Genomic DNA, 15,097 nt, shown 5'->3' with positions numbered 1-15,097 from the left:
AGCCCCCGAAACTTTCCGGTGTCCGTATGACAACTTCCCATATATAAAACTTCACCTTCGGACCATTCCGGAACTCCTCGTGACGTCCGGGATCTCATCCGAGACTCCGAACAACATTTGGTAGTCACATACTAGTCTTCCTAATAACCCTAGCGTCACCGAACCTTAAGTGTGTATACCCTACGGGTTCGGGAGACATGCAGACATGACCGAGACCACTCTCCGGTCAATAACCAACAGCGGGGTCTGGATACCCTTGTTGGCTCCCACATGCTCCTCGATGATTTCATCGGTTGAACCACGATGTCGAGGATTCGATCAAACCCTGTATACAATTCCCTTTGTCAATCGGTACGTTACTTGCCCGAGACTCGATCGTCGGTATCCCAATACCTTGTTCAGTCTCGTTACCGGCAAGTCACTTTACTCGTACCGTAATGCATGATCCCGTGGCCAACACCTTGGTCACCTTGAGCTCATTATGATGATGCATTACCGAGTGGGCCCAGAGATACCTCTCCGTCATACGGAGTGACAAATCCCAGTCTTGATCCGTGTCAACCCAATAGACACTTTCGGAGATACATGTAGTGCACCTTTATAGTCACCCAGTTACGTTGTGACGTTTGATACACCCAAAGCACTCCTACGATATCCAGGAGTTACACGATATCATGGTCGAAGGAAGAGATACTTGACATTGGCAAAGCTCTAGCAAACGAACTACAGGATCTTTGTGCTATGCTTAGGATTGGGTCTTGTCCATCACATCATTCTCCTAATGATGTGATCCCGTTATCAACGACATCCAATGTCCATAGCCAGGAAACCATGACTATTTGTTGATCACAACGAGCTAGTCAACTAGAGGCTCACTAGGGACATATTGTGGTCTATGTATTCACACGTGTATTACGATTTCCGGATAATACAAGTATAGCATGAATAAAAGACAATTATCATGAACAATGAAATATAATAATACTTTTATTATTGCCTCTAGGGCATATTTCCAACAGTCTCCCACTTGCACTAGAGTCACCAATCTAGTTACATTGTGATGAATCGAACACCCATAGAGTTCTGGTGTTGATCATGTTTTGCTCGCGAGAGAGGTTTAGTCAACGGATCTGCGACATTCAGATCCGTATGTACTTTGCAAATTTCTATGTCTCCATCTTGAACATTTTCACGGATGGAGTTGAAACGATGCTTGATGTGCCTGGTCTTCTTGTGAAACCTGGGCTCCTTGGCTAGGGCAATAGCTCCAGTGTTGTCATAGAAGAGTTTGATTGGCCCCGACGCATTGGGTATGACTCCTAGGTCGGTGATGAACTCCTTCACCCAAATCGCTTCATGCGCTGCCTCCGAGGCTGCCATGTACTCCGCTTCACACGTAGATCCCGCCACGACGCTCTGCTTGCAGCTGCACCAGCTTACTGCTCCACCATTCAACATATACACGTATCCGGTTTGTGACTTAGAGTCATCCGGATCTGAGTCGAAGCTAGCGTCGACGTAACCCTTTACGACGAGCTCTTCATCTCCTCCATAAATGATAAACATGTCCTTTGTCCTTTTCAGGTACTTTAGGATATTCTTGACCGCTGTCCAGTGTTCCTTGCCGGGATTACTCTGGTATCTTGCTACCAAACTCACGGCAAGGTTTACATCAGGTCTGGTACACAGCATGGCATACATAATAGATCCTATGGCTGAAGCATAGGGGATGACACTCATCTCTTCTTTATCTTTTGCCGTGGTCGGTGACTGAGCCGAGCTCAATCTCACACCTTGTAACATAGGCAAGAACCCTTTCTTGGACTGATCCATTTTGAACCTTTTCAAAATCTTATCAAGGTATGTGCTTTGTGAAAGACCTATGAGGCGTCTCGATCTATCTCTATAGATCTTGATGCCTAATATATAAGCAGCTTCTCCAAGGTCCTTCATTGAAAAACACTTATTCAAGTAGGCCTTAATGCTGTCCAGAAATTCTCTATTATTTCCCATCAAGAGTATGTCATCTACATATAATATGAGAAATGCTACAGAGCTCCCACTCACTTTCTTGTAAACGCAGGCTTCTCCATAAGTCTGCATAAACCCAAACGCTTTGATCATCTCATCAAAGCGAATATTCCAACTCCGAGATGCTTGCACCAGCCCATAAATGGATCGCTGGAGCTTGCATACTTTGTTAGCGTTCTTAGGATCGACAAAACCTTCCGGCTGCATCATATACAGTTCTTCCTTAAGTTGCCCGTTAAGGAATGCCGTTTTGACGTCCATCTGCCATATCTCATAATCATAGTATGCGGCAATTGCTAACATGATTCGGACGGACTTTAGCTTCGCTACGGGAGAGAATGTCTCATCGTAGTCAATCCCTTGAACTTGTCGATAACCCTTAGCGACAAGTCGAGCTTTATAGATGGTAACATTGCCATCCGCGTCCATCTTCTTCTTAAAGATCCATTTGTTTTCTATTGCTCGCCGATCATCGGGCAAGTCTGTCAAAGTCCATACTTTGTTTTCATACATGGATTCTATCTCGGATTTCATGGCTTCAAGCCATTTGTTGGAATCTGGGCCCGCCATCGCTTCTTCATAGTTCGAAGGTTCACCGTTGTCTAACAACATGATTTCCAGGACAGGGTTGCCGTACCACTCCGGTGCGGAACGTGTCCCTGTGGACCTACGAAGTTCAGTAGCAACTTGATCCGAAGTACCTTGATCATCATCATTGTTTTCGTCTTTGGTTGGTGTGGGCATCACAGGAACATTTTCCTGAGCTGCACCACTATCCCGTTCGAGAGGTAGTACTTCATCGAGTTCTACTTTCCTCCCACTTACTTCTTTCGAGAGAAACTCTTTTTCCAGAAAGCATCCGTTCTTGGCAACAAAGATCTTGCCCTCGGATCTTAAGTAGAAGGTATACCCGACAGTTTCCTTAGGGTATCCTATGAAGACGCATTTTTCCGACTTGGGTTCGAGCTTTTCAGGTTGAAGTTTCTTGACATAAGCATTGCATCCCCAAACTTTTAGAAACAAAAGCTTAGGTTTCTTCCCAAACCATAATTCATACGGTGTCGTCTCAACGGATTTAGACGGTGCCCTATTTAAAGTGAATGTAGCTGTCTCTAGAGCGTATCCCCAAAATGATAGCGGTAAATCGGTAAGAGACATCATAGACCGCACCATATCCAATAGAGTGCGATTACGACGCTCGGACACGCCGTTTCGCTGAGGTGTTCCAGGCGGCGTGAGTTGTGAAACGATTCCACATTTCCTTAAGTGTGTACCAAATTCGTGACTTAAGTATTCTCCTCCACGATCTGATCGTAGGAACTTTATCTTTCGGTCACGTTGATTCTCCACCTCATTCTGAAATTCCTTGAACTTTTCAAAGGTCTCAGACTTGTGTTTCATTAAGTAGACATACCCATATCTACTTAAGTCATCAGTGAGAGTGAGAACATAACGATATCCTCCGCGAGCCTCAATGCTCATTGGACCGCACACATCGGTATGTATGATTTCCAACAAGTTGGTTGCTCGCTCCATTGTTCCGGAGAACGGAGTCTTGGTCATTTTGCCCATGAGGCATGGTTCGCATGTGTCAAACGATTCATAATCAAGAGACTCTAAAAGTCCATCAGCATGGAGCTTCTTCATGCGCTTGACACCAATGTGACCAAGGCGGCAGTGCCACAAGTATGTGGGACTATCGTTATCAACTTTACATCTTTTGGCATCCACACTATGAACATGTGTAATATTACGCTCGAGATTCATTAAGAATAAACCATTGACCATCGGAGCATGACCATAATACATATCTCTCATATAAATCGAACAACCATTATTCTCAGACTTAAATGAGTAGCCATCTCGTATTAAACGAGATCCAGATACAATGTTCATGCTCAAACTTGGCACTAAATAACAATTATTAAGGTTCAAAACTAATCCCGTAGGTAAATGTAGAGGCAGTGTGCCGACGGCGATCACATCGACTCTGGAACCATTCCCGACGGGCATCGTCACCTCGTCCTTTGCCAGTCTCCGTTTATTCCGCAGCTCCTGCTATGAGTTACAAATTTGAGCAGCGGCACCGGTATCAAATACCCAGGAGTTACTACGAGTACTGGTAAGGTACACATCAATTACATGTATATCAAATATACCTTTGGTGTTGCCGGCCTTCTTATCCGCTAAGTATTTGGGGCAGTTCCGCTTCCAGTGACCCTTCCCCTTGCAATAAAAGCACTCAGTCTCAGGCTTGGGTCCATTCTTTGACTTCTTCCCGGCAACTGGCTTACCGGGCGCGGCAACCTCCTTGCCGTCCTTCTTGAAGTTCTTCTTGCCCTTGCCCTTCTTGAACTTAGTGGTCTTATTGACCATCAACACTTGATGTTCTTTCTTGATTTCAGCCTCTGCTGACTTCAGCATAGAATACACTTCAGGAATGGTCTTTTCCATCCCCTGCATGTTGTAGTTCATCACAAAGCTCTTGTAGCTTGGTGGGAGCGACTGGAGGATTCTGTCAATGACCGCCTCATCAGGGAGGTTAATATTCAGCTGGGTCATACGGTTGTGCAACCCAGACATCTTGAGTATGTGCTCACTGACAGAACTGTTTTCCTCCATCTTAAAACTATAGAACTTGTCGGAGACATCATATCTCTCGACCCGGGCATGAGCTTGGAAAACTAGTTTCAGCTCTTCGAACATCTCATATGCTCCGTGATGCTCAAAACGCTTTTGGAGCCCCGGTCCTAAGCTGTAAAGCATGCCGCACTGAACGAGGGAGTAATCATCAGCACGAGTTTGCCAAGCATTCATAATGTATTGGTTCTCTGGGACGGGAGCGTCACCTAGCGGTCCTTCTAGGACATATTGTTTCCTGGCAGCTATGAGGATGATCCTCAGGTTCCGGACCCAGTCCGTATAGTTGCTGCCATCATCTTTCAGCTTGGTTTTCTCTAGGAACGCGTTGAAGTTCATGTTGACATTAGCGTTGGCCATTTGATCTACAAGACATATTTGCAAAGGTTTTAGACTAAGTTCATGATAATTAAGTTCTAATCAAATTATGAACTCCTACTCAGATTAGACATCCCTCTAGTCATCTAAGTGTTACACAATCTGAGTCGACTAGCCCGTGTCCGATCATCACGTGAGACGGACTAGTCATCATCGGTGAACATCTTCATGTTGATCGTATCTTCCATACGACTCGTGTTCGACCTTTCGGTCTCCGTGTTCCGAGGCCATGTCTGCACATGCTAGGCTCGTCAAGTTAACCCTAAGTGTTTTCGCTGTGTAAAACTGTCTTACACCCGTTGTATGTGAACGTAAGAATCCATCACACCCGATCATCACGTGGTGATTAGAAGCGACAAACTGTAGCAACGGTGCACAGTTAGGGGAGAACACTTCTTGAAATTGTTGTAAGGGATCATCTTATTTACTACCGTCGTCCTAAGTAAACAAGATGCATAAACATAATAAACATCACATGCAATTATATAGTTGTGACATGATATGGCCAATATCATATAGCTCCATTGATCTCCATCTTCGGGGCTCCATGATCATCTTGTCACCGGCTTGACACCATGATCTCCATCATCATGTCTTCATGAAGTTGTCACGCCAACGACTACTTCTACTTCTATGGCTAACGCGTTTAGCAGTAAAGTAAAGTAGTTTACATGGCGTTCTTCAATGACACGCAGGTCATACAAAAAATAAAGACAACTCCTATGGCTCCTGCCGGTTGTCATACTCATCGACATGCAAGTCGTGAATCCTATTACAAGAACATGATCTCATACATCACAATTCATCATTCATCACAACTTCTGGCCATATCACATCACATGATCAATCGCTGCAAAAACAAGTTAGACGTCCTCTAATTGTTGTTGCATCTTTTACGTGGCTGCAATTGGGTTCTAGCAAGAACGTTTTCTTACCTACGAATAACCACAACGTGATTTTGTCAACTTCTATTTACCCTTCATAAGGGCCCTTTTCATCGAATCCGCTCCAACTAAAGTGGGAGAGACAGACACCCGCCAGCCACCTTATGCAACTAGTGCATGTTAATCGGTGGAACCGGTCTCATGTAAGCGTACGTGTAAGGTTGGTCCAGGCCGCTTCATCCCACAATACCGTTGAAGCAAGAAAAGACTAGTAGGGGCAAGTAAGTTGACAAGATCCACGCCCACAACAAAATTGTGTTCTACTCGTGCAAAGAGAACTACGCATAGACCTAGCTCTGATAGCACTGTTGGGGAACGTTGCAGAAAATTAAAAATTTTCCTACGGTTTCACCAAGATCCATCTATGAGTTCATCTAAGCAACGAGTCAAGGGAGAGAGTTTGCATCTACATACCACTTGTAGATCGCGTGCGGAAGTTTGCAAGGGGATGGTGATGATGGAGTCGTACTCTACGTGATTCAGATCACCGATGTCCAAGTGCTGAACGGACAGCACCTCCTCGTTCAACACACGTACGGGACGGGAGACGTCTCCTCCTTCTTGATCCAGCAAGGGGGAAGGAGAGGTTGAGGAAGATTGCTCCAACGGCAGCACGACGGCGTGGTGTAGTTGGTGCAGCAGTACTCCGACAGGGCTTCGCCAAGCACGTACGGAGGAGGAGAGGTGTTGGGGAGGGGAGGGGCTGCGCCTTGGAGGTGTGTACAGCAGCCCTCCCCTCACCCCTCTATTTATAGGGGAAGGGGCAAGGGGGGCCGACCCCTCTAGATGGGATCTAGAGGGGGGCGGCGGCCAGGGAGGGGTGGCTTGCCCCCCAAGCAAGGGGGGGCGCCCCCCTTAGGGTTTCCCCCCCAACCCTAGGCGCATGGGCCCAAGGTGGGGGGCGCGCACAGCCCTCCAGGGGATGGCTCCCTTCCCTTTGCGGCCCATGTGGCCCTCCGGGAGGGGTGGCCCCTCCCGGTGGACCCCCGGAACCCCTCCGGTGGCCCCGGTACAATACCGATAAGCCCCCGAAACTTTCCGGTGTCCGTATGACAACTTCCCATATATAAAACTTCACCTCCGGACCATTCCGGAACTCCTCGTGATGTCCGGGATCTCATCCGGGACTCCGAACAACATTCGGTAGTCACACACTAGTCTTCCTAATAACCCTAGCGTCACCGAACCTTAAGTGTGTAGACCCTACGGGTTCGGGAGACATGCAGACATGACCGAGACCACTCTCCGGTCAATAACCAACAGCGGGGTCTGGATACCCTTGTTGGCTCCCACATGCTCCTCGATGATTTCATCGGTTGAACCACGATGTCGAGGATTCGATCAAACCCTGTATACAATTCCCTTTGTCAATCGGTACGTTACTTGCCCGAGACTCGATCGTCGGTATCCCAATACCTTGTTCAGTCTCGTTACCGGCAAGTCACTTTACTCGTACCGTAATGCATGATCCCGTGGCCAACACCTTGGTCACCTTGAGCTCATTATGATGATGCATTACCGAGTGGGCCCAGAGATACCTCTCCGTCATACGGAGTGACAAATCCCAGTCTCGATCCGTGTCAACCCAATAGACACTTTCGGAGATACCTGTAGTGCACCTTTATAGTCACCCAGTTACGTTGTGACGTTTGATACACCCAAAGAACTCCTACGGTATCCAGGAGTTACACGATCTCATGGTCGAAGGAAGAGATACTTGACATTGGCAAAGCTCTAGCAAACGAACTACATGATCTTTGTGCTATGCTTAGGATTGGGTCTTGTCCATCACATCATTCTCCTAATGATGTGATCCCGTTATCAACGACATCCAATGTCCATAGCCAGGAAACCATGACTATCTGTTGATCACAACGAGCTAGTCAACTAGAGGCTCACTAGGGACATATTGTGGTCTATGTATTCACACGTGTATTACGATTTCCGGATAATACAGTTATAGCATGAATAAAAGACAATTATCATGAACCATGAAATATAATAATACTTTTATTATTGCGTCTAGGGCATATTTCCAACAATACTTTCACTAGTGCAAGTTCTCTCAACAATAATAACATAACTGGATCATATAACTATCCCTCAACATGCAACAAAGAGTCACTCCAAAGTCACTAATAGCAGAGAACAAACGAAGAGATTATTGTAGGGTACGAAACCACCTCAAAGTTATCCTTTCTGTTCTATCTATTCAAGAGTCCGTAGTAAAATAACATGAAGCTATTCTTTCCGTTCAATCTATCATAGAGTTCATACTAGAATAACACCTTAAGACACAAATCAACCAAAACCCTAATGTCACCTAGATACTCCGTTGTCACCTCAAGTATCCGTGGACATGATTATACGATATGCATCACACAATCTCAGATTCATCTATTCAACCAACACAAAGTACTTCAAAGAGTGCCCCAAAGTTTCTACCGGAGAGTCAAGACGAAAACGTGCGCCAACCCCTATGCATAGGTTCATGGGCGGAACCCGCAAGTTGATCACCAAAACATACATCAAGTGGATCACCTGAATATCCCATTGTCACCACAGATAAGCACGGCAAGACATACATCAAGTGTTCTCAAATTCTTAAAGACTCAATCCGACAAGATAACTTCAAAGGGAAAACTCAATTCATTACAAGAGAGTAGAGGGGGAGAAACATCATAAGATCCAACTATAATAGCAAAGCTCGCGATACATGAAGATTGTATCACCTCAAGAACACGAGAGAGAGAGAGAGAGAGAGATCAAACACATAGCTACTGGTACATACCCTTAGCCCCGAGGGTGAACTACTCCCTCCTCGTCATGGAGAGCGCCGGGATGTTGAAGATGGCTACCGGTGATGGGTTCCCCCTCCGGCAGGGTGCCGGAACGGGCTCCCAAGAGGTTTTTGGTGGCTACAGAGGCTTGCGGCGGCGGAACTCCCGATCTATATTGTTCTTCGAAGGTTTTGGGGTATATGGACTTATATAGGCGAAAGAAGTCGGTCAGGGGAGCCACGAGGGGCCCACGAGGGTGGAGGGTGCACCCAGGGGGGTGGGCACGCCCCCTGCCTCGTGGCCTCCTTGAAGCTTCCCTGACTTCAGCTCCACGTCTCCTGGATCACGTTCGTTCCAAAAATCACGCTCCCGAAGGTTTCATTCCGTTTGGACTCCGTTTGATATTTCTTTTCTTCTAAACACCGAAATAGGCAAGAAAACAACAATATGGCCTGGGCCTCCGGTTAATACGTTAGTCCCAAAAATAATATAAAAGTGCTTAGTAAAGCCCATAAACATTCAAAATAGATAATATAATAGCATGAATGCTTCATAAATTATAGATACGTTGGAGACGTATCAGCATCCCCAAGCTTAATTCCTGCTCGTCCTCGAGTAGGTAAATGATAAAAGAAAGAATTTATGAAGTGTGAATGCTAGCAGGTGCACAAGTTTGATCAATGGTAATTTCAATCACCTTTTCTAGCATTATTATATGTCATAATAGTAGTTCATCTCATAAAACTTCTAAAGATCAAGTAAAAGACCATAAACTTTCTTGAAAACTAGCAAACTTCATTCTCAGTCATCAAACAATTACAATTCATCTTATTTTCAGGAAGGATCTATGTCAGAGCTTTGATTTAGCAAACTCCACATACTCAACTATCATATAGTCTTCCATGATTGCTACCACCCAAAGCATATTCTTAGAACAAATAGCATCCATCGAACACAGAGAAAGATAGGGGCTTAGTGTTTCGCCTCCCAACTTACTTATCATATAGATAATTGTCAACAATAATAATTCATGATCAAATATATTTGCATGGCCATATATGCTTAGATCTTTCCCCAACACACGATGCTTGCCAACTAAAGAGTAGGTAGGAATGAGAAGGAATACTACTGACTCTTGCATAAAAGTAAAAGATAGGCCCTTCGCAGAGGGAAGCAGGGATTTGTAGAGGTGCCAGAGCTCGATTTTGAAATAGATATGAAAATAATTTTGAGAGGTATGCTTTCATTGTTAACATAACAACCAAGAGTTCCCAATATCTTCCATACTACATACATTATAGGCGGTTCCCAAATAGAATGGTAAAGTTTTTACTCCCCCTCCACCAACAATCATCAATCCATGGCTTGCCCGAAACAACGGGTGCCTCCAACTTACATCAATCCTGGGGGAGTTTTGTTTGCAATTATTTTCGATTTGATTTTGATCTTTTGATCATGGGACTGGGCATCCCGGTTACCAGCCATTTTTCTCGTGAATGATGAGCGGAGTCCACTCATCTTGAGAATAACCCAACTAGCATGGAAGATACTGACAGTCCCTAGTCGCTACATGAGTGATTCGGGCATACAAAACAGATTATTATTTGAAGGTTTAGAGTTTGGCACATGCAAATTTACTTGGAACGGCAGGTAAATACCGCATATAGGTAGGTATGGTGGACACTCATGGAAGAAACTTGGTTCAAGGAATTTGGATGCACAAGCAATATTCCCGCTTAGTACAGATATTTTGGCTAGCAAACGATTCTAAATAGCAAGCACCACATGTTGGAGGATCTATAACAATATAACTTCTACACAAATACACCCAAGCATAACTCATTACGTTGTCTTCCTTGTCCAACTTCAACTAATTTGCTCAGGTTTGGAAATAATTAATTGGGCTCACAATCATAGAAGATGTCTAAGATAGTATATTTATATGTGAAATTTCTCTTCCTTCAATATTCTTTCATGAATTGTTCAAGTCACCAATACAATGTTTGTTAACCTTCAATAAATTTACTACCTCTACTTATTAGATGTGAAGTCATTACTCCCACCGAGGTAAGAATATGAAACATATATAATTTCAGATTTATGACATTCAACTCATTCAACCATTTACTTATAGGATATAAGTGAAGCACACGAGTAAATGACAAATTACTCCAAAAAGATATAAGTGAAGATCAATGAGTAGTTAAATAATTATGTAACTATGTGAAGACTCTCTCTCATTTAAGAATTTCAGATATTGGTATTTTATTCAAACAGCAAGCAAATACTAACAAAAGAAAATGACACTCCAAGCAAAACACATATCATGTGGTGAATAAAAATATAGCTCCAAGTAAAGTTACCGATAGACGAAGACGAAAGAGGGGATGCCATCGAGGGCATCCCCAAGCTTAGGCTCTTGGTTGTCCTTGAATATTACCTTGGGGTGCCTTGGGCATCCGCAAGCTTAGGCTATTGCCAGTCCTTATTCCATAGTCCATCGAATCTTTACCCGAAACTTGAAAACTTCACAACACAAAACTCAACAGAAAACTCGTAAGCTCCGTTAGTATAAGAAAATAAAACCACCACTTAGGTACCATTGTGAAATCATTATAAATTCATATTGGTGTTAAACCTACTGTATTCCAACTTCCCTATGATTCATACCCTCCAATACTACTCATAGATTCATCAAAATAAGGAAACAACATATAGAAAATAGAATCTGTCAAAAACAAAATAGTCTATAGTAATCTGTATCAAACATATACTTATGGAACTCCAAAAATCCTACCAAATTAGGAAGTCCTAAGCAATTTGTGTACCAATCCAGATAAAAAATAATCAGATTAAAGGCACGTTTCTGTGAATTATCAAAACTAATTTACTGGGTGCTAAAGTTTCTGATTCTCAGCAGGATCAACACAACTATCACCGTAAGCTATCCTAAAGGTCTTACTTGGCACTTTATTGAAACAAAAGCTATAGAACATGATTACTACAGTAGCATAATCATGTGGACACACAAAAACAGTAAGGGTAAATATTGGTTGGTCTCCCAACAAGCGCTTTTCTTTAATGCCTTTTCAAGCTAGGCATGATGATTTCCATGATGATCACATAAAAGATAATAATTGAAACATAAAGGGAGCATCATGAAGAATATGACTAGCACATTTAAGCCTAACCCACTTCCTATGCATAGGTATATTGTGAGCAAACAACTTATGGGAACAACAATCAACTAGCATAGGAAGGCCAAACAAGCATAACTTCAAAATTTTAAGCACATAGAGAGGAAACTTGATATTATTGCAATTCCTACAAGCATATGTTCCTTCCTCATAATAATTTTCAGTAGAATCACGAATATATTCAACAATATAACCAGCACCTAAAGCATTCTTTTCATGATCTACTTGCATAGAAATTTTATTATTCTCCACATAAGCAAAATTCTTCTCATTCGGAATAGTGGGAGTATCATAAGAGACTCGAATACTATAAATTGTTTCCACATTAAAAGAGTAATGTTCAGAAAAAAGGGTAATCATAATCATGACAAGTTTTATAAATATAATCATCACTACTTTTTATAGCATAAGTTTCATCACAATAATCATCATAAGTAGCAACTTTGTTCTCATCGTAATCGATTGAAACCTCTTCCAAGATAGTGGAATCATCACTAAACAAAGTCATGACCTCTCCAAATCCACTGTCATATTTATCACAATAAGATTCAACATCCTCCAAAATAGTGGGATCATTACTTCCTAAATTTGTCACTCTTCCAAACCCACTTTCATCAATATAATCATCATAAGTAGAAGGCATGCTATCATCATAACAACTTTGCATATCAAAACCTGGGAGGCTAAAAATATCATCTTCATTAAACGTAGCATCCCCAAGCTTGGGGCAAACATTAATTGCAGCAAGTATATTCTCAAATATGTCATCCTCATCAAACATAGCTTCCCCAAGGTTGGGCCTTTTCATATCATAAGCATAATCACTCTCATCATTAATAGTATGGATAGCACCAATAGTATAGCAATTATCATCATCACAATGAGCAGTAGGAGCAACATCATTTGGGAGGGATACCTTTTTGCCTTTGTTGCTCCTTCTTTTCTTTTTCTTCTTCACATTATGTGTGGGTTCATCCCTCTTTTTTGAGCTCCTTATTGATGAGATTGGTTGAATTGAAAGCTCCTCCTCGTTACCTGATTCATCATAAGAAATAATAGGAGGATATTGGGAAGTCTCTTCCCTTCCATTAGTATTCTCTTCATCTTCTATTTGCTTTCTTTTCTTTATGTAATTGCTGATATAAGGATTTTCAATGCAATTCACCGCACAATACATATAAATCTCCTCTAGATCAATATCAAGGAATCTCTTAAGGGAAAATTCTGGAATATTCTTAGTTGCACGTTTCAATTCTTCATAACCCAAAAGCAAACTAAGTTCATTATGATGTGCAAGGGAAATCAAGTCATCACAATTTTTGGACACGATTTGATCATGAAACAATTTGCATTGGAGATTTAAATGACCATGTTCATTGCAAAGTTCACAAGGATCACAGAGATATTTGAAATTTTCAGCACTAACATTAAGCCTTTCTTGCAACCATTTAGTTTCTAAATGCTTATGCCTTTTGCAATATCTATTTTCCCTATTTGGTGTGTACTTGAAAACCCAATGTACTCCACAAAAATCGACATGCTTATAGGAGACATTTTCATCATAACTAGTGCAATCATCATTAAAAGTGCAATCATCATTAGTACTATGGATATTCAAAGAGTTCATACTAACAACATTGCAATCATGCTCATCATTCAAAGATTTAGTACCAAGCATTTTAATGCATTCTTCTTCTAGCAATTGATCATAATTTTCCTTTCCATCATTCTCACGAAAGATATTAAAAAGATGAAGCGTATGAGACAAACTCAATTCCATTTTTTGAAGTTTTATTTTATAAACTAAACTAGTGATAAAACAAGAAACAAAAAGATTCGATTGCAAAATCTAAAGATATACCTTCAAGCACTCGCCTCCCCGGCAACGGCGCCAGAAAAGAGCTTGATGTCTACTACGCAACCTTCTTCTGGTAGACGTTGTTCGGCCTCCAAGTGCAGAGGTTTGTAGGACGGTAGAAAATTTCCCTCAAGTGGACGACCTAAGGTTTATCAATCCGTGGGAGGCGTAGGATGAAGATGGTCTCTCTCAATCAACCCTGCAACCAAATAACAAGGAGTCTCTTGTGTCCCCAACACACCCAATACAATGGTAAATTGTATAGGTGCACTAGTTCGGCGAAGAGATGGTGATACAAGTGCAATATGGATGGTAGATATAGGTATTTGTAATCTGAAATTATAAAAACAGCAAGGTAACTAATGATAAAAGTGAGCGTAAAAGATATTGCAATGCTAAGAAACAAGGCCTAAGGTTCATACTTTCACTAGTGGAAGTTCTCTCAACAATAATAACATAACTGGATCATATAACTATCCCTCAACATGCAACAAAGAGTCACTCCAAAGTCACTAATAGCGGAGAACAAACGAAGAGATTATTGTAGGGTACGAAACCACCTCAAATTATCCTTTCTGTTCTATCTATTCAAGAGTCCGTAGTAAAATAACATGAAGCTATTCTTTCCGTTCAATCTATCATAGAGTTCATACTAGAATAACACCTTAAGACACAAATCAACCAAAACCCTAATGTCACCTAGATACTCCATTGTCACCTCAAGTATCCGTGGGTATGATTATACGATATGCATCACACAATATCAGATTCATCTATTCAACCAACACAAAGTACTTCAAAGAGTGCCCCAAAGTTTCTACCGGAGAGTCAAGACGAAAACATGCGCCAACCCCTATGCATAGGTTCATGGGCGGAATTCGCAAGTTGATCACCAAAACATACATCAAGTGGATCACGTGAATATCCCATTGTCACCACAGATAAGCACGGCAAGACATACATCAAGTGTTCTCAAATCCTTAAAGACTCAATCCAACAAGATAACTTCAAAGGGAAAACTCAATTCATTACAAGAGAGTAGAGGGGGAGAAACATCATAAGATCCAACTATAATAGCAAAGCTCGCGATACATGAAGATCGTATCACCTCAAGAACACGACAGAGAGAGAGATCAAACACATAGCTACTGGTACATACCCTTAGCCCCGAGGGTGAACTACTCCCTCCTCGTCATGGAGAGCGCCGGGATGATGAAGATGGCCACCGGTGATGGGTTCCCCCTCTGACAGGGTGCCGAAACGGGCTCC

This window comes from Triticum aestivum, chromosome 2B, assembly GCF_018294505.1.
Source record: "Triticum aestivum cultivar Chinese Spring chromosome 2B, IWGSC CS RefSeq v2.1, whole genome shotgun sequence".
NCBI classification, from domain to species: domain Eukaryota; kingdom Viridiplantae; phylum Streptophyta; class Magnoliopsida; order Poales; family Poaceae; genus Triticum; species Triticum aestivum.
The sequence above is the reverse complement of the archived record's forward strand: the minus strand, read 5'-3'. Positions refer to the sequence as shown.